Here is a 21,026-nt window from a genome sequence, read left to right on the forward strand (position 1 = left end):
TCAAAGCTATTCTGAGCCCAGGGATTAGGCCAACTCACCTAGCTCCAATTCTCCCAAGAAAGGGAATACAGATTCCTAATTCAGGCTCAAGGAAACTCTATGCCTTAGAGGGCTGAGACTGCAATGTTTCAGCTCTGTCTACATTCTGCACTACTATTAGGTTGAACCATATGAAATTGATGTTTTTGTAAGTTACAAAGGGTTGGGTATTGGCAATTTCATAAGGTTCTAATCTAATAGTTCCCAAGACACAAGTGGCTCCAAGAAAGGTAGGTTCAACGCTTGTACCGTGTATGTTAGGTCTGAGTCCTCCAAGAAGCAGATGCCAACATGGAATTAAACGTGCAAGGATTTTATTGGGGGAAATGCCTGTGTGTAAAGAAGTAGGAAGAAAGCTGAAAGAGTCATCAGAATGTGAAGCTAGTCTGAGCCCAAGTGAAGGAGAGAGGAAAAAAAAGTTTGGATGCAAGTCTCCTAGACCAGTGTGTGGTCTAAAGAAGGTTTAATAGAGCTTTAGAGAAGTTTTTGAGCCAAAGTCAGACAAAAAAGGAGTCCCATGTCTCCTAGAAACAGCCCATGAGAGGTGTGGCCTTGCCACAAACGCAGAGATAGGTCTCAGGGAGCGGCAGTAGGGCCTCAGTGAAGCACACTTCCTGTAGGCAGAGGCTCATGGTGGCCACACCTTGAGATGCAGAGGTGCAAGTGACACCCTGATTCAGCCAGGCCTTGCTCACTGTCCCTTCACTCTCTACCCTCCTTTAACCCTATTTTAGGAGTCCTATTGTTCATCACTACCCCTTCAGGCCAAACAAGTGTACCTTGACTTTTATGCAGAGGGGTTGGTGGCTGAGAGAGGGACTGTAGTCCTTTCTATTCTGGAAAATCACTGGCTTCTCATGCATATTGGTCCACCCCTTTCGAGAGCTCTGCATGTCAGAGGAGGCACTGCTTCGATGAGTGAAACAAGAGTCCCTTATTCCTTGTTTCCAACCAAGAGGTTCAGTGTGACAAGAATATGCAAAAGTAATAGAGGTTTATAAAATATGGTTTGGATGACCATTTGAATATCTGTGTAGAGCATCTAGCTGCTTTCTGTCCCTGTTGAAGGGAAAATCGCCTCTGATAGGGCTCCCAGCTGCACAGCTAACAGCCTATTAGAAGAAAAGTCAAAACAATAATCAAGTTAACACTTATCCAGTATGCAAATAAAATTATATTATAAAATACCCTTTCTAAATAGCATTTAATTTTCATATGATCAAAATGTGAAATTTTCAAGTGAAATTTATAAATAAATAGCATATAGGTATGCTAAAGTGTCAGAAATACAACATGATTCATATTAGGATTAAGTTTTTACTCGGAAAGTTAAAATGAAAATTGAATAATTATTCTGGTAAATCAAACAGAAGATTATTTTCTCTCTAGCTTAGTTTTTTTTTTTTTTTTTTTTTTCCGCTGAGAATAAAAAGTATGTAGATTGAGAGAAAGGTTAAGTAATTTGGATAATTTCTTATTTATCTATCTACTTCCCTAGTGTGGACTGTATCTTTTTTGGGGACTTAAAAGGTATGTATAAATTGAGCTTATGCACAAGAAAAAAAAAAAAAAAGAAAGAAAGAAAAACCATGAAAATAAGTGTTTAAAGGAAGGGTGAAAACAGAACTCAAATTCTATTATTTGAACAGGAGACTAAAACCATCCATACAAGCATCCAGGAGATCTGGCAAACATGCCCTTGCATGTTCCTTACACAAGACACAGTCTTACACAATTCTTCCATTCCCTCATGGGCTTATGTCTGCTGGCCCCCCATGCTCCCCGAAGAAATCTTATGGCACTGGATTGCGTCAGCTAGGAGTGATGGATGAGCAGGACATCACCAGGGAGGGAGTATTCTGCCTTTGGCTTGGTTTAGAGTCAGATGTGAAGAAAAGAGGAGCAATACATTTGGAAACTATGTTGGAAGAAACTAAAATTTATTTTTAATCTCTGTAAGTTCCAAAGAAGGAATAAAACCTGCAAATATGATGGTGAGATGATTGGGCTAATTTGTAAGGTAATTCATCAAAACCTGTGAACTGGGAGATCACTTCTTCAGGCATGGGGAGGAGCCTAGGAAGGACTGCATTTTAATTTCCTCATCTGGGAGTTCCTACATGCACCTCAAACTGATTCTACAAGTGCAACTGGAAAGTCAGAGAAAGTACAATCTTCTTTAAGCTCTGCTTTGTGATCAGCTAGATTTTGATGTGATGTTGGAATAAAATCTCCTTAAATAGGGAGTTAAACAGAAATGAAAATGATTTAACAAATCAGCACATAAATTTAATTAAGGGCTAAAACCTAACAGCATCACAGAAAGCTTACATCATTAAGCTTCAGAGAGATGTGCCAAATTCATTTTGTTCATGCCACCAATTAATGAAGCTGCATTTAGAGCTGAGAGCTGTGAAAAAAGAAAGATTTCTGTAAAGATAACTGTGGGATTTCTTTGATTTTTATGTTATCTTGCCACCAAGTCTGTGCTTGTGTCAACTGGTTTTGTTGACTACAAATTTGTGGCAACATCTCTTTGCTTATTTTAAAGGAATTTTCAGTAGGCAGTACAAGGACCATATAATACTCCAGTGATGCCTACCTTTTTTAGATGAATTGGATCCTGAACTAGCAATTAAATTTATGCTTATTGGATCAAAGTCAAGAGGGGTATTTTATAACTGGTCTAACAATTCAAATAAGTTGTTGATGATGTAGTCTATGCAAAGCCCTGTGCTGGATATAGTGGTGGATACAAAGTTGCATCATTTGTAGAATTATTGACTTGCACCCAAACAATTAGATTAGAAAGTATAAACTGAAAATTATTACAAAAGAATCATGGATAGTTTGAGAAATTTAGAGGAGGTGACAGATTACTTGCATATGTGGTAGAAGTAAGGGTCTTATCAGTGACAAGGGATTTAAGGTGGGAGAAAGTATGAAAAAATTGTGATATTAGAAATTCCAAAGCGTGTATTGGAATGAAGAACTGATTCACTTGGGCTGGGGTAAAGGAGTCATTAAGAAGAGTAGGCAGGAAATAACGTTGGAAAGATAGGATATGGGCTACTTCACAGTGGCCTGAGAATAGTAGGAAAAAGGGGTTGGCTCTAGGGTAGATAGTGGAGAGTTACTGAATGTTTTTGAACAGGTAAGTTACTTAATCAGACTGTGAGCAGGAAGAGTATGTAAAATGGATTTGGGCTGGAAGATATTCTGAGGGCAGGGAGACCTGCAAGGGGCTTTTCTAATGTCATAGATGATATTGGACTAAACAAGAGAGAGAAAGTGCTAACGGAGATGAGAGAATTATTTAGAAAGATATTGCAGAGGTAGAATTTACAGATCTTAGCTAAAACTTGGAGATGGAGGAAAAGAGAAAAAAGAATGAGAGGTGATGCTAGAATTGTAGTTCTTGGTACCCAGGAGGAGGGCCACACTCTCAGCAGGAGTGGAGAAGTCGGGAGGAGAAGCTGGTTGAGTGGGGAAGCGGCAGATGTAGTGATTGTGAAGGGCACAGGGGACAGGTGCAGAGAGCTTCAGGAAGCAGCTAGAAGTACACTGAAAATTAAAAGAGAGAATTTGGGTTGGATTTCAGATTTGGAGACCACCTCCATAGAAGTGACAACTGAAGACAGGGGATTGAATAAATTGTTCAAAGGACTGAGGCAGTTGAGAAAGAGAAGTGAAAATGTTTAGGGCAAAAACTTGGATCATAGACATTTTCAGGAATGGAAGGGGGAAAAAAGAGAGAAATCATCAGAGTTATGGGAGGAGATCCGGAGAAGTCTCTCATTGGAAGCCAAGGGAAAAGAAACCAAAAAGAAAGCAATCAACCGATGAGAAGGAGAGAATGGGGGAAAGAGCATTGAATCTTGGTGTTCATCCATTGAGGCTTCAAGTCCTCTGGATTTTTCATTTGAAAGGTTTCTTTTTTGGCCTGGATCATTCTTAATGCATATTAAGTGTGCCCTAACCTAGACAGCTTTCTCTAAAATTTTTCCTAAAAGATGCAATTGTTTTTTATAACACATAAAGCCTCATTTTGAACTTCCTCACTAATAAATAATAGGCATATGTTAATGTTTCTTATGGGCAGGCACTGTACTAAATTATTTATATTCATTATCTTATTTAATCCCCATAAAGAGGTGTGTAGCTTTATTCTACCATTTAACAGACAAGGAAACTGAACAAGAAGAGGTTAAGTAATTTATTCAAGATCACATGATTTGTAAATGAGCAAATCCTCTCCATCCCTGGCCCTTACTTTTGACTACTAGTCTACATTATTTTCCCATTTTCATGTGCCTTCACACACATGAAAGCACCAAAATCCTGAAAAATGTGCATCCATGACATTGGTAGTTAAAGTATTTTAGTCAAAGTGCTTTGGAATAGAAGGTTAAATTACTTTATTATAATGTTTTGTGTATATTTTCTTTCATTATAAGTGTGTCTTCTTTTTCAGCTCTTCCCTATTTTCCCTTACCCATGTCATGTGAACCAGACAGTCACTTGAAAGTCTTACATCGTGTTTTTACAATATCAAGATCTGTAAATAGCCAAGAGCGTTTGGATATAGTATGACACATAGGACATTAAAAGAAAAAAAAAAGCAGTTTGTTACCCTGATGTTTCAGAAATGTGACATCAGGTCCTCATTCACAATTTACAAATCCCAGAAATCTGGCACTTTGGGCTGACAAAAAAGAAGAACAGAAACATTCCTAGTAAGCTCAAAATATCCAAGGAAAGAGCAAATGTGCATGCTATAAAGAACTTGAGAGCGAAGAAGGAAGCAAAATGACTTCCCATCTTTAGAAACAATAAGATATTTTTAAAAGCAGTAAAATATTTTTAGAAAGACCACATTTGATTGACTCTCTACTCATAACTCATTTATGACTAGAGAGTTATTTGAATCTTATGTTAGTTTTTCATTTTAAAAAGTTCTGCTTCCCTATCCCTGCAACAATGGACTTGACAGTTCTTCCTGTTGAATAGGTTGGTTATTTGGGCAAATACTCAAATCCATCCAGAAATAGATAAGGCAGAGTAGGAATTATCCTGGGTCTCTTCTCTCTCTCTCTCTCATCATGCTGATTCCTCCTGTCTTACCTTAGTGCTCTTTAGCAGTCCTATCAGAGGACAAAACTGAAAAGGAAATGAAGAGTAATCTGGTTTTACTCATAATCCTTCAAGTAGGGGAATTTAAAAATGTGCAACTTCTTTCCTCCTTAGTATAACTGAATAAAAAATTGGCTGTTCTAATGCTTTGACAGTATTCACTGTACCAAGAAGTCCATTTAGTTGATACCACTGCAATTCAGATTTACACAATGTGAGTTTTCACTTGATAACATTACATTTCTCAAAATTGCTTTGGGAGTCTGTTACCTCATCCACTTGATGTGTTCAGGAAAGATAGAGATGAATGATATAACTTTATTTCAGCCATTTACTGACAGAACTTTATTGAGAAACTGTCTAATGTCTGGCACGGTGGATTCAAAAGCTTCTGTCTTGAGTAGCTTTGACCTCAGGTGTCCTGATCTTAAATATAAATACAAACAAATATGTAATGATATCTTACATTAACCAAACTTCTCTTTATTCTGTCTCCTATGCATTTGACCTCAGAGCTGTATTTAAAGAGAAAACCTTTGATGCATGAGAATTTGTTAAAAGAAATAAGTGTGACTATTTGCCAGGGAAATATGTTTTGGAAGGCATTGTTTAGTATTCTATCCAGCCTTATTTTAAAAAGATAAAAATAATCTCTTAGCTAGAACTGCATTGTCTTAATAAGCATTTGACAAATATTGTTCCATTTTGTCAAGGAATTGAAGAAGCTTAATTTGTACTTTAGTGTTTGCTAAAAACTTATTCTGAACATTTAAAAAATTAATAAACTCATCTTTATATCCCAACAGCTATCAAAGTACTTGTTCACTGAGTGAATGAAACTATGTGGTCCTCTAATATTATAAATAGGACAAACGAACTGACATGTTTTTTTTCCCCCCTTGGGAAAAATATTTAACATACAGTAGAGGGCCTATTGCATTTAAAGATCCGCAAACCTTTCAAAATACCCCCTTTTACTTATATTCAAGCACTTTTTGTGCTTTTCATTAAAGCATGTATTTTATTAATTGCTGTTTGGAAACACTTTTCAGGTTTAAGTGGAATTACATAATGAATATAAATAATAAAACTTTGTTTTAGAAAATATATTTCATAGTCCAATATTGTTTCCTTGCTTTCCCTATTAATTTGAATTATTAAAATATTGTTATATTTTTCTGTGTATATATATTTGTTCTTATACACAATGTGTAGTTTATCTAACAAAGATTAACTGAGAATTGTTTTTTATATACTTAAGTATCAATGTTTACAAGCAGTGGCACTAATTAGCAAATAGAAAGTAACTGGAAAATATTTAAATTAACTGATATGATATAATTAAAAGTAATTTTAAATAAGTATCAGGTAAACTTTCTAGTAACAAGTTCTCTTGGGTGGGGATATGATTTTCCCAGTGTGTTGGTGAGACGCAGTTGTCCTCAGACACAGACAGGAGTTGATGAAGTACTAGAATACATGGCAGGAAAGGGAGACTAGACCGAAGAAGTCGTGGGTGAATAATCCATTATGTCTTTTCCATCTGCTTTATGCTGTTCATATGTTCCCTGTGTAAAGTGATTCAGCCACTGGAGGTCTCTGTTTCTCTGTATAATTTTAGGAAGATGCATTAAAAACCATTGATATTGAATAAGGGAGGCTAATGAACTACATTGCTATTTTCACTAGCCAAAAATATGTATGTAGCTTCTGGTGTTAGAGTCACAGCTGTAGTTTATACAGGACAATATTTGTGGAGTCTGTATGAGATCAGATGTATATCCACATTCTAGAATATTCAAGGAGCTTCATCTTTAGTATTGTTTCTACTAAAGTGACAAAACACCAACTATAATTGGTAAATTGATTTTACCTTTTCTCATTTTACATACGGGAAAATTTATGTATTTCCCGTATGTAATAAATAAAATAAATAAATAAACTGAGTATAAAATCCTTTTTCTAAAATAAGGATTTGAACGAATTAAGAGAATATTTGCCTGCAAACTACTTTTATTTATTCTTAACTTTATTTCCAGACTAATAAAAATTCAAGTTGAAAGTATGTAAGGTTTGAAATATTGAAATGTTACAATTCCTGGGAGCAATGACTATAATCACAGATGTTAATATTGAAGCGTCATTTCTATGCAAAAATTATTTACTGAACACTTACATTATGTAAAACAGTGTGCCGTTGTATGGGGTATACAGGTCAAGAAGAAAAGGACTGTTTTGAAGGAAGTTCTAGCAGATAGGGGATGAGGATAAGACAAAGATAAAAGAAAATGTGTTAGCACAAATAGTGTACTATGGAGGCTCAAGTGTGGAAGAGATCACATCACTCCAAGAATATCAGAAAAACTCTACATGTGTTGACATTGAGGTGGGTGGGATTTGATAGACATCTATTTGGGGGCACAGGGCTGGAGAAGTATGGGGTAAGTTTGAGAAATAGCAGGTGTTGTAGGTTGATTTAAGGGCAATGATGTGATCAGGGCTTTAAGTATCAGCCTGAGGATTTTGAATTCAACTTAGTGGAGCAAAGGAAATAATAAAATTTATATTTAATGAATGTCAATTATAAGCTCAGCTCTATGCTAGGTGCTTTCTTCATAGTAACACTTTTAAATATTATTGCCATTAAATGGATGAAGATGCTGAAGCATAGGGAGATGAAGTTTTTTACCTAAGGTGATAATTTTGTTGCCAAATTGATTAAGAAGAAATATGTACCTAGTATATTTCACCAAACCTAAGATGTCATCATCTAAGATACACCATTATTTTATGAACCAGTTAGATAGAAAAAGATACCACCAAATTAAACTAGAACACACCATATATTGTAATATGTACTTTGGTTTCAGAGACGTTAAAATATTTTTGTAAAGAGTGCCTTTGAATTGAGGAAAAAGAGTATTTTTAAGAAACCAGAGGAAAGAGGGAAAGCTGGTCATTCAAGTACCTTATAGGAAGAGCAAACTATGAGCAAAGAGCTCCTACTTATGGTACTAAGATGATACCTTTGCATAGTTTCTTAAAATTGTCAAAGTGTTTTTACATATGTTATTTCACTTAAGCCTCACACAGAAACTCTATTTCTGCTATTGTTTCAATCTGAAAACATGAAAAAAAGTAACATAGAAAATCAAGTCTATTATGATCTAATTTTTAAGAAAATTGCTTACTATATACTATAATACATTTTTTATTTGTGGAAATTGTATACTATTTTATATATATGTATAGAAAAAAGTATAAGATAGTAATTGTAAGTAGTAACATTGATCAGGGTGGGAAGTGGAGAGAGAGCAAAAGTTTCACTTTATATAAATTCACATTGTTTGAGCTTTATACAATAAGCATGTAGTATTTAAAATCTAATATGGAGTTTGCAAAATAAAAGAAAAAAAAACAATGCAGACTTAGAGCCCAGGAGTTTCTGTGATTTTATGAAGGTCACACTTACAGTAGCTAAGAGAGTAGAGAAGCACTCGGGCCTGAAGAACCAGTCTTAGGAACTCCATGCTGCTTACTCTTCTGTGGATATTGGGGGAGGCCAGCAACTGCTCATTCATTCAACAAAACACAGGTAAGGTGGCATGAAAAGCAATTTTATTGGAAATCTGTCTTTAAAAGGGAATTGATTTTGGGGGAATTATGCTGGATGATCTGCTGGCTTATTCAAGTAGCCATTTTAATGCAGCTGAAATAAAGCAAATATGGATATAAAGGGCAGCTTTGAAGGAGAAAGTCATTACATAGGGCTCCATATGAAGATGTATATGGCTAAGGATACTGAAAAAACAGAAATTGTTCTTCCTATATGGCCTCATTTATAGCAATAGATGTTCATTGACCAAATATGTTATGAAAGCTAAAAGAAAGTAGGACCCAATTTGGGCAGTCTTAGCAAAGTGTCCTGTTCAGAGGAAATACCACTTAGATATTCCAAAAATCTTTGAAAAGCTGTTTCAATGTATACTAATGTGAAGAGATTTTAAAGGTGAATTCCATTTGCCACGCATAAAAAAAGCAGCTATCTTAAAATACTTTCTCCATCCATCTCACCATATCTCAAGCATTATTGTTTTTCCCATAATACTTTCTCAAAATTCCCTAGAATTCACTCTCCAAACACAGTCTACCCTGGCTCTTCTTTTTCATCTTATCCCCTTCCTTCTTTCTGGTTTATTATTTTCTCCAACCATATTGGTTACTCATTAGCCACAACACACCGACAGGCTAAGGAGGTGTATAATGAAGCTTCCTTGGAAGGGAGGCTCTGTGAACACACGTATAATCAAAATATATCTCGTGTTCCCTGTGGCCCAGGGTCTGTGTGGTATAACTGTCAAAGAAACAGCAGTTTGGTTCTAGAAGCCAAGACAAATAATGTTGATCTTTAAGTGTTATAAAAGAGAGTAGTGCAAAGGTTTCATACAGAACTTTACATAGAAAGCTTCCTGAAAATTCCTTCTACATCTCTCTCTCCCCAAAGTATCCTGTTTAAGGCAAACGTGAGGAATGGCTAAGAAGGAGAATTCATCAGATCACCACTAGGGGGAGCGTGAGAGTAGTGTGTGATATATCTGATAAAGGACTCATTCATAGCATTGTTTCATTCATTCAATCAGCAAGCGTTCACTTAGCTACCACTAGAGGCTGGGTACTGTGACAGGAACTAGGAACACCATAGTGAATATGATACTTAAGAGTCTGTCAGGAAAGTATTCATCAAACGTTAACACTGTGATGAACGTTATTATAATATCTTAAATGTATTGAATATTAGTTCTGTGCCAGGCATTGTGCTAAAAGCTGTACAGTTAATCCTCACTTCATTTTATAAGAAACTAGTATGATACATGCCATTATTACCTCCATTCTACTAATGAAGAAACTGGGTGTTACGCAATAACTTGCTCAAGGTCACCTACTTAGTAAAAGTTGGAGCCTGGATTTAAAACAAAGTTTACCTAACTTCTGACCTAAAGTCTTTAGCCAATGTTAAAGTACTATGGCTTTATAGGAGGGGGGGCAAGAGACAGAGAACAAAAAAATGGAGCCATTATGGAAAAGAACAGAAAAGATTCTGCCCTCACAATTGACTCCCAAGGACAGATGTTCAGAGGAAGACCCCCTGGGACTAAGGTCCCAGAGCACTTAGCTGAGGACCTGGCAGAGGCTACAAAACAAACAGGCAGCTTGGCCCATAATATGAGATGTAAGATAAGGGGCACGGGCCTCAGTGAGGGGAGACCTAGTTTGGAGAGAGACCATGTGGCTACTATATGAATGGACATTTAAAAAAATGGCATTTGGTAGGATTCTCAATTTCTCTCTGAAATGCAATAAACTGAACAAAGCATATAGTCAATAGCATCAGCTTTGGCCTCAAAACAGATCTGGGGTAAAGATGCAACTCACTAGCTGTGTGGCTTTGGGTAAATACTTAACTTTGCTGTGTCTCAGTTTACTTACGTGTAAGATGAGGAATTTGAGGTTGAAGATGAATAAATACAGAGTAATTGTAAAGATTGTATTATGTATAAAAATTGCTTAGGTTAATAACAGCTACAGAGTATACTTGCTACAAATGGTGGGTGTTATTACTGCAGGCTGTTTGCATATTAAATGTTTGCTATGTTGTGTTCTATGGACTGAATTTCTTTCTAGAGCTTTGTTTTGAGAATGCAAACAAATAGATCTTGTTGGAATGCTCAATATGCAATGTATTTTTGGCATTCCAGATGGGGCATTATTAATTTTTATTATTGTAATCAATACCTTAAGTTAACATTTATGGGGCATTTACTATGTCAGTGTGCTAAGGAGTTTACATATATCAAGGCATTTCATTCTCACAGCAAATCTGCACGGTGGGCACTACTATTAATCCTATTTTAGAGATAAAGCTACTTAGGTTCAGAGACTTAAATGATGTGCCCAAGGGCACATACTGGTAGATCTTGGTGCCAGGTTTTGAGCTCTTTTCTGCCTCCTATGTTTGAAGGGAAATATTTTCAAGGAGGCGACTGGTCTTCCAGGTGCGGCAATGTAGCAATCAGAGCTTCTTCCTGTACACAGGTCTCCTTCCTGACCCACCCTGCTCATGGAATGTGGAATCATCCGTAGGCAGGGGAATGGAGGGGAGGCCTTCTCCAGGAATGCCTGTGCTCCCACTCTGGAGGAGGCGTCCAGGTCTGTGACAGTTGGGGTGGAATTAATGAAGTGCACCACTGCTGACAGGAATGGGCATGGTCGGGCTGAAATTGGGCTGTGGAACAGCTGTTGCTGGGACTACCTCCAGCCATGGGCTGGGCTTTTAATGTGTGTGATGTAGTTCACACCCAGTGGCTCATCTGAAATCCTGTAAAATGCCCGTGGGTCTCTGAACTCTAGAGGTGAAGTATTAGGAAAGGATGAATGCCCAGGGAGTGGCAAGGCTTGGAGAAATTCAAAGCTTTCCGTGTAGTGAGAACATCCCGCCACTCAGGCTCCATTTCTTCCTGGAAAGTTTTCTTTCTTTTTTCTTTTGGATATTCTATCTGACTGGGATTATCACATTTTGATTTTCTTGGAATGGCTCAGAGCTCAGAATTCTGGAAAATGGAAAGCTAGTGTGAATGTTCTTTCCCTTCTCAGGGATTTGGAGTCTTATTACTGTATGGTTTCAGCTTTCCATGATTTGTATTTTAATGTTGTGGTCTACATGGAGTTAAAGAATGTGTAATACTATCATTTTGCTGTCCTGGGATTTCTTTCAGAGCTGTTATTGTTTATAATTTATAGCTTGCTCCTTTTCCAAGAAAGCATTTGAGATGGTTTCCAATATGAAATAAATGTAATACAGAACAATTATAATAAAATTATAAATATTCAAGTACAGATTCAATATTTAGTTAAAAGATTGATAAATAATAGATGTGATTACCAAGGATTAGTAAATTATTACATCTGAGATTTAAATTTAGTTGTGAGCTTCTTGGAAAACAAGGTAAGGGCAACAAGATGGATTTTACAGTGTTTTTGAATTAAAAAAAGGAAGTACGGTATGACCTTTGTATCCCCTGGTCAGAGACTCAACTAACTGTGGATTGAAAATATTTGGGAAAAAAATTTATGTCTGTGTTGAACATGTACAGACATTTTTCCTTGTCTTTATTTCCTAAAAAATACAGTTTGACAACGAATAGCATAGTATTTACATTGTGTTAGGTATTATAAGTAATCTAGAAAAGATTTAAAGTATATGGGAGAATGTGCATAGATTCTCTCTGATATAAAAGAGACTTGAGCATCCCTGGGTTTTGGTATCCATGAGCAGTCCTGGAACGAATCCCCACCAGATACTGACGGATGACTACATACAAGTTGTTCTTGTAGAGAGAATTCTTCCTGTAACAAAATTCTAGTAGAAAGAATGTGTACGTTTTTGTGTTATAGAAATATATGAGGCCATAGATATAAATTTGTCTTTATATACATAGGTAGATATATGTGTACAGATATACAAACATAAACATATATGTAGTAGCCCTGGTGTGTGTATACATACATACATATTTATCTAGTAGGCAGACTAACAGCCACTCAAAGATGTCCACATTCTATTCCTTGGAACTTGTTAATAGGTTAGGGGAATTAGTTTGCAAGTTAAGGTTGGTAATCATCTGACTTTAGAATAGAGGGATCATTCTAGATTATTTGAGTTGGCCCACTGTAATCACAAGTGTCTTTAAAAGTGGAAGTGGGAAGCAGAAGAGGTCAGAGTTATGCAGTGGGAGAAGGACTCAACTATTGACTGTGAGGATGGAGAAAGAGGACCAGGAGCCAAGAGGACCAGGAGCCAAGGAATGAAGGCAGTCTCTAGAAACTGGAAAGGCGAGAAAACAGATTCTCTCCTGGAGTCTCCAGAAAGCAACACAGCCCTTCTGACACCTTAATTTTAGTCCCATGAGACCCACGTCAGATTTCTGATCTATAGAACTATGAGATAATAAATTTGTGTTAAGTCACTAAGTTTGTGGTAATTTATTACAGCAGCAATAGAAAATTAATACACACACGTACATATGTGCATTTACATACAAATAAAGTAAAGAGGATAGAAAAAGGAGACAGAAGAAAAAAATCAGTGAAAATATATTTCAATAGAGAATTAAGTAATGCAGTCTAGGTAGCTTGATTGCAAAGATACAAGTTAGTTTTCCTATAAATACACTTATACGATTGTATCCAATTATGCAAAAATACAACTTATTGACTCTTGGATATATAATAGGATTTTTAAATTTAGTCTACACCAAGATAGAATTCTTGACTTTATTCCCTCCTCAAAGCTGTTACTGCCAATAATGAGCTGGAACCAATTCCTTCCAGTTCCCAAAAATCAACTGGTGACCATCTGTCATTCAGGGATGTCATGTCTGTAGATTGAATAAACAATGGTGGGGATATTTAAACCCCTAATATGCCAAACACTACAGATCAGGGATTTTTTTCTCCTGAGACTTGGCTTTTAAACATTTATCAGCACACCATTGCTTTCACAGGTTTACTTGTCTCAGTAAGTGGTATGACCATCCACCCAGATGCTAAAAACCTAGAAGTCATCTTTGATTTCTCTTTCCCTCATGGCCTAATCTACTCAATGAGCTAGTCTTGCCACCTCTATCCTGAAATTACATCCACTTTTTTTTTTATGTCCACAGGTACCACTCTGATTTAAGCTACCAGTGTGTCTTGCCTGGATCATTGCAATGGGCTTATAATGGACCTCCTGGATTCTACTGTTGTCCCCTTACCATTTTTTAAAACGTAGATCATGTCATGTCACTTCACTGCTTAAAATCCTCCACTACTCTTAGAATAAAACCTAAACTGCTTAACTCCAGCCTTCAAGTCCTCCCTTCCTTGACTCAGTTTCACTCACCAGTTTCATCTCGACTCTTCTCCATCTAGCTTCCCTGTGCTCTGGCCACACTGGTCTTTGTGTTCCTCAATTCACCAGCCTCATTTCTGTCTTAAGGCTTTTGCCATAGCAGTTCCCTTTTCTGTGAATATCCCTCTTCCTTTCCCCAGGTCTTTGCATGGCTGCGTCCTTCCTATCCATCAGGACTTAGCTTAAATGTCTCCACTTCAGTGAGGCCTTTCCTGACCATGCAACCTAAAGTGGTCTATAACATCACCCTGTATCATTTTCATCTCAGCACTTGTTCCTGCCTACTATTTCCTTGTCCGTTTATAGTGTTTGGCACATGGTAGGTGCCTAAGACTTGCTTGTTGAAAGAATGAAATTACCATAGGGAACCAGAGTGTTTTAAACATTGGCTAGAAATATGTTCCACAGACAGCTTCTTTCGTGTCTGGGACATAGTGGCAGGGGGTGGCTGGTAAAAGCTATCAACTCTGGCTTGGGCTAGGAAGGTGGAAAATGGTTGAGGTGGCAGAAATGTGAATTAGAAGGTCAAACAGCCAAAGACCTTGGGTGAGCTATTGTGGCCTCAGTAAAAAGTATCTAAGTGTCAGACATCAGGATAGGGATGGTGACTTACGAAATACTGACCTGTAGGCAAGAAAAGTACAGAACCAGAATGCATGGGTCAGCCCTGGGTCCAGAGCTTACAGGCAGTGGAGCCAGTACTGGGGCTCAGGTGATCCTCCCTAATGATGGTGCTGACCTGTCCTGAACTCTTTCTGAAGCCCTCCTCCAGGCCCAACTTTGCCCATCCTTAACTCTCATGCATCAGATATCACAATTGAGTCTCCTTCTTAGAGAAGTTTCAGGAGAGATAAAGACTCCAGTGCTAGAGCTCATGGTTCTTTCCACAACAGAGTGGCAGTTGTGTACATCCATTGCTTTTCGCACTCTCTAGGCATAAAAAGGCAAATCTTTTTTATTGTTACATTGATGGTTTTCTTTAACAGAACTGTCTTAGAATGACTAATCTTACCATCATAGATTCTTACTGTGGAAAAGGCCTTGATTAATTATTTTAACACCCTCCTTGTTTTACAAAGAGATTTTTTTGATCTGTTCAAGGTCACAAAGGTCATGGCAGACTCAGGGACAAGAGTCCATATTTTCTGACTTCCTGACTCATGAATTGGAAGTGGGGATGCACATTAAACTGTCATCTGCAAAGTGCGAAAGAGACAAATAAGTAAATAAGTCATTATCAGGATCAGGGATTTACTAAATAATAGTAAAGCCCTCCAGATGTTGTGAGCGGCAGTTCAGCTTAGCCCCTTCTTATCCTTCTGACCTGTAAAAGGCAGTGATGAATGACATTCTGAATGCTGGTCATGGAGCCTGGGAAGATTCTGAGGCAGAATGGATCAACTATAGACTAGATGATATTAGATACAATTTTTTGTTATAGCATATTATATTATTTTCTAATTCTTTGTAAATTTGTAATACCTGGCTACTGTGTTTAGCTAGAGGTTCCAATTTCTTGACTACTTTAGATGAAGAGAATTTGACTGTACCTTTAACAATTTTGATAGTACTACACAATCCTTAGTTTTAGACCTTTCTTCTAGAACCTAAAGGTTTTAGTTTATTCTCATTTCTTCTTGAAGAGAAATGGTTTATAGCATACCTGGCTTGTAGCAGATATAGGGTCATGAGCAAAGAAAAACTCAACCATGCATGTGAAACAACTAGAACATAGACATACAGAATAAGGACTCAATTGCATGATGACAGTAGCAGTATGATAATGCTAATTCTCTTCTCATCTCTGAGTTAAGTCTTAAAGAGTTTGGCTAACAAACTCCTGTTAGCCTTTCTTTTCAGGGTTTCCTTTTTAATTATTTAATTTCCTATTATTAAAAATTAGGTGGGCTCAGGACGTGAGAGTGTTCTAAGTCAGAGAAATACTTTCTGAAACTAGCAATTTAATAAGTTTAAAAATTCATTGCATTTCTATCATGCACAAAACACTGTCTTCCAGCTTTCACCCTAGTCAATGTTTTCCTAGCTTGTTTGGAACCTCATTTAAAGAAATGGAAAGAGAAAGAGAATTTTTCGTTTCCTTTGCCAGTGCTCCCCAAAGCTGGCAATGCACCATGAAAAAGAGGAAATTATCAGATAAAGGAAATAAAAATTGGGCATTTTTCTACATTAGGAGGGAGGATACTTCAGGTCCCATTTAGAAGCTGAATCATCCTTTAGGTTGTTTGAATAGCATCTAAAATTGAATTACAGCAAATGAGAAAAATCTCTCAGAATAGGAAGAAGAAAATATGTCTTCTAAGCATAATTTTTGGCATATGAAAATGCAGAATGCTTTAGTCTGACAACTTTATATTTCTTAAATTTTAAAATAATTTCATAGGTAGGTAACTAGGAGAGATAAAATAGAGGCTAGCTTATGCCAACTGTTATTTTCTTTGGCTTTGGGTGACAATAGGTGGAGATTACTCACATAAATAAAAGACAATCAAATCCTGGGGAGGTGAGACCAAATGGAGGTAATTATATATTTGTAGAAACCAGTACAAAACTGCTGGTAATTACTTATTCATTTTTTGCATGGTGGCTTCCTCTCCAAAGACCTAAATTTTGAGTGAAGTATTGGGGTCAGAAGACCATTCCAATCACCAAGACTCAATACTTTGGGATCTCATTAATTTATAAAATAACATTTTTGGTATGCATATTATACTTCAAGGCATTTGGATACATTTCAAGTACCCAATACTGTGTATATAACCCTAGACATGTCAGGCAACGTCCTTGCCCGCATGGAACTTACAGTCTGGTGGGGAGGTGGATATCACATAGTGATTATGAATGTGATAGGTAGTAGGAGAAAACTCAGAGTGTTATGGAATCACAGAAGGAGGTAACCTCATCTAGCCTGATCAGAGAGAAAAGGTTTATGTAAGGAAGTGATATTCCAGTTGAGAAGCAAAGGATGACTAGGCGTTAGCTGAAGAAGGTGGGGTGTGCATTGGTACATGAGAGAGATGTAGTCCTGGGTCAGGAGGCAAGAAAGATTTAGAAAAATACGAGGCAGCAGAAGCTGTGTGTGAGGGCACCGGACATGGCTGGAGTGCGATGAGTGGAGGAGGGAGGTGGGGCCTGAGGCTGGAGAGACAGCATGAACTGGATCACTCAGGGTCATGCCAGGCTTCTAAGCCTTGTCATGAGCATAACAGATAGCCTGGGAGGGCATTTAGGCAGGGAATTTTAATATTTGGTAAGAAAAGATCCCTCTGGCTTTAGCTAGGCAAGGATTAAAATGAGAGTATTAGTCAATGGCTGGTTGTACAAATCTAGGAGTGGGCGTGCTGGAGTCCCCTTCAGTCACTAACTCCCTGTCAATAATCTTTGGGGATGTTTCTTTCATTCGCCCTCTCCTGTTTCGTTTCTACCATCCTTGGGACAAACTCTTAATATATTCTTCTTTCCTAGTTCTTTTCCACTTCCAATATATTTTGTAAACCATGGGCAAATTAATCTTCTTAAAACAGCCAAGACATGTGCCTGTTTCTTCCGCATTTATAAAACCTCCCATTTGGTGCACTCAACTCCTGGGCTCTGGGATGCTCCAGCCCTCCGGTCTCATCCTTGGTCTCTTCCTTGTTTCCTGAGTGCACAGAAACACTGCACGACTCTGTTCAGCTCACACTGCTTCCCCTGCCTGGAATGCCTTTCCACTTATCCGAATCTCATCTGATGCGGAAGAAATCTGAACTCCTCTGTGAAGCCTTTTTGGATTTTATCTTCTCGATTTACTCATTCCAGCTCTATGGAACCAATTGTCTTAAAAACAACTACCTTCTACTTTAGTTCATTCTTGCAAGTATGTTTCTTTTACAAACACCAGGTATACAATAAAGGATGAGGGGTATTGCTATTATCAAAAGTAACACTTTAAAATCATGCCAAATATTATCATTTATGGCTTTTAAATGCTTTATCATTTTAGGTTAAAGTTGAATAAATGTTTCTCTAAAATGTAATTTTACTTTTAAATGTGTTATATACATATACCTAGTTAAGTATATTTGAAGAATGTCAGCTTTTAAAAATACAAAGATGTTACATAGATTGTTTTAGCTCAGATGAATAAATTCTTTTCCTATTTTGGAAAGAAGAGTTCATGGTTAATGGAAATGTTTCATGGAAATATTTAAAAGTGTTTTGTGTTTATATATGAATTAAATACTTCTTCCCTTCAGTATAAATATTTTTGCATGACAGAATATTCTGTGCTGGGATATTCTTTTCTGCTTTACCTATACTGTGTTGAACTTAGACAACAGGCATATGCTATTTTAAATCAGAATAGGCCTTACTTATTTTGACTAATTATGACTTTCTGAGCTACCTAGTATTTTTTCATTGAAGAATAATAAGGTTGCTGTATGACTTGATTATTTTGTAGGTCTTTAAAGTCTAAATAGAACTATATTCAACTGAGGATAAGGAGGTTTATTTTATTTGATTCAACAAGTATATATTGAGTGATTACAGGGTCTCACACATTGTATTAATTCCTGGAGAATCTTTGAGTTCATTGAATTTTGTCCTGAAGAAATTAAGGAAAGAAATCCAGCAATTACAGCACACAACACACACCTATTTTGATAGGGTGAGATAAGAGAACTGTAATATGCTATGGAGTATACCTAACCCAGGCATCAGGGAAGACTTCTAGAAGAAGATACCTTCACACCCAGGTGCTATTCAGAGGGGGGTAACAGGTGTCAAGGTCCTATGACGAGAGAACAGTTTTGGAATTCAGGGCTGGAGAGGTGAGGGCAGGAATGGAGGGAAAGGCAGGGTTAGAAAAGTGCAGGTCCAGGGGTGTTCTGGATTGCAGCCATGTTGGAGACGTTTGGAACCCTAGAGAGAAAGTCTTCCCCAGCGACGTGTTCTTTGTTTTTTTTCTTTTTTATTCTTTTTATCTTAAAAAAGATTTTTAAGGAAGAAGTTACCTTCCAGTTAACCAGCCAAGATTTTTAGCATTTATAAATAAGTGCTAATAAGCAGAGCTTATTTATTCTTTACATCAGTAAAGTTAAAGATTCTGTCCTTTTTCCAGCCTCTTAGAGATATTTTAAGCACAGGGACTTGAGCTCCAGTTATAGTGGAAAGAGGTACCAAGTCAAGTTGCTGGAAAGGAATACTTTTGCAACAAGACTCTATCCCTTGAAGGCGTATTTGCCTATCTGTAGGATGGAGCTGTGAATATTGCTCACATGGGGCTCAGAATTCTTTAATAAGACAAGACATATATGTCCTGAGAACTGGTAGTAATGAATGTCATAATGGCTAAAGAATCTGAAATCTTATTAGCTGCTTTTAAAAAAAGATTTTTCAAGTTAATTTTTGGCAATGATGATTATAATTAGATATTTTCCTGACTATTTTTAACTATTGGTGACTCAAATCCCTTATAATTGAATTTATAGATGATATGATCAGAGACAGAGGACAATGAAGAAGGATCTGAACTGTCACCAGGAAGCGGTGCCTTATTTCTTCCCTAATGGCCACAATTTAAAGAACACCACTTTGATTCGAGGACCTCTTTAGCTGGTTCCAAAGGACAATCTAGTCCAATTTGTATGAAGAGATGGAGTAACTGAGACAAGTTCCAAACTTCCTTCTAGGGGTTTAGAATATAGAATGCTTATTTTAGGGAAAAAATTTCTGCCAAGTTTTCTTTTCTCTTCTTTCTTTCCTAGTGTTGATGTAGACTTAAGCTTTGGATTTTCAATATATATTTGAAGTGACTGTCTATATGGAATACCATCTAGTAGAGGAAAAAAGTATTTCCAGCTGCTGTTCCTTTGTAACCAAATGTTACATTTGGCATCAGGCAGAGGGATTTTGCCACCTGATGTTGCAGCTCCCTGGAATGACTGCCTGCCCCTGCCACTGTGGCAGAAAAAGCAGATGGAAGGTGGCCCCTTCCCCACAGCCTTTTCTTTCCATCTTCCATCTCAGGGACTGCTGAGCTTTATGGTCGGGAAGCAAGTCTTTCCTGATCTTTGGGCCATCCTCTTGTCTTCCTTCTTCACTGCTACAGGAATCTACCTTCATGAATGTGAAGGGGTCTTGTGAGAGCTGGAAAGGTTGACTATAAGTAAGGTAACAGATTTTACTTAACAACCTTCTTGCCTTTCAGAAACACTATCCCCTAGGGCCATAGAGGGTTGAAATTGAAGCAATAGCATGTAGGATGTGTTGTCCAAACTCCTGTCAGTCTTTGGCCCGGGAGGTAACCAGTCCTTGACCAAGTTTTTCTTGCTCTGTCCTTAATGACGAGATGGTGTCTTGTCTACTGTGTTCCACACATTCTACTTTCTTTCAGAGAAGAATGGTGAGAATAAATGGTAGAAATTTTTATTTTTTAAAGGAAATTTTAGGGAAACAAAGAATTGCCAATTAATTATTCTGGCCAGTATTTTTAAAAACCATCAAGAATTGTGAAGGGTTCATGATTTCACATTACTTGCTAAGAAGTTAGTTTGTTATAATTTCTTGGTTGCTGGCAGAAGACACAAGCCTCCTGGGTCAGAGACAAGGGACTTTATTACTCATGGCACAACAAGCAACATGGGAATCAGCGTATTTATATCAGTTCTCTGAGTCCTGAAGGCAATACAAAGAGGGCAGATGACACCTGCACATGCAGTGAGTTGCATTAGAGGAAAGGAACCTTGAGTTTAGGGAACTTGAGTCTTATACAGTGGACTATAAGCATGTCTTCCCTTTGGTCAGGAGAGAGATGCCATCTCCATCCAACAAGGCTGTTTGTAATATATACATTTTCGGAAAGATTGTCTGGAACAAAGGGCAGTTAGTACCATATGTAGAAGCA

Source organism: Eulemur rufifrons, chromosome 15, assembly GCF_041146395.1.
Source record: "Eulemur rufifrons isolate Redbay chromosome 15, OSU_ERuf_1, whole genome shotgun sequence".
NCBI lineage: Eukaryota > Metazoa > Chordata > Mammalia > Primates > Lemuridae > Eulemur > Eulemur rufifrons.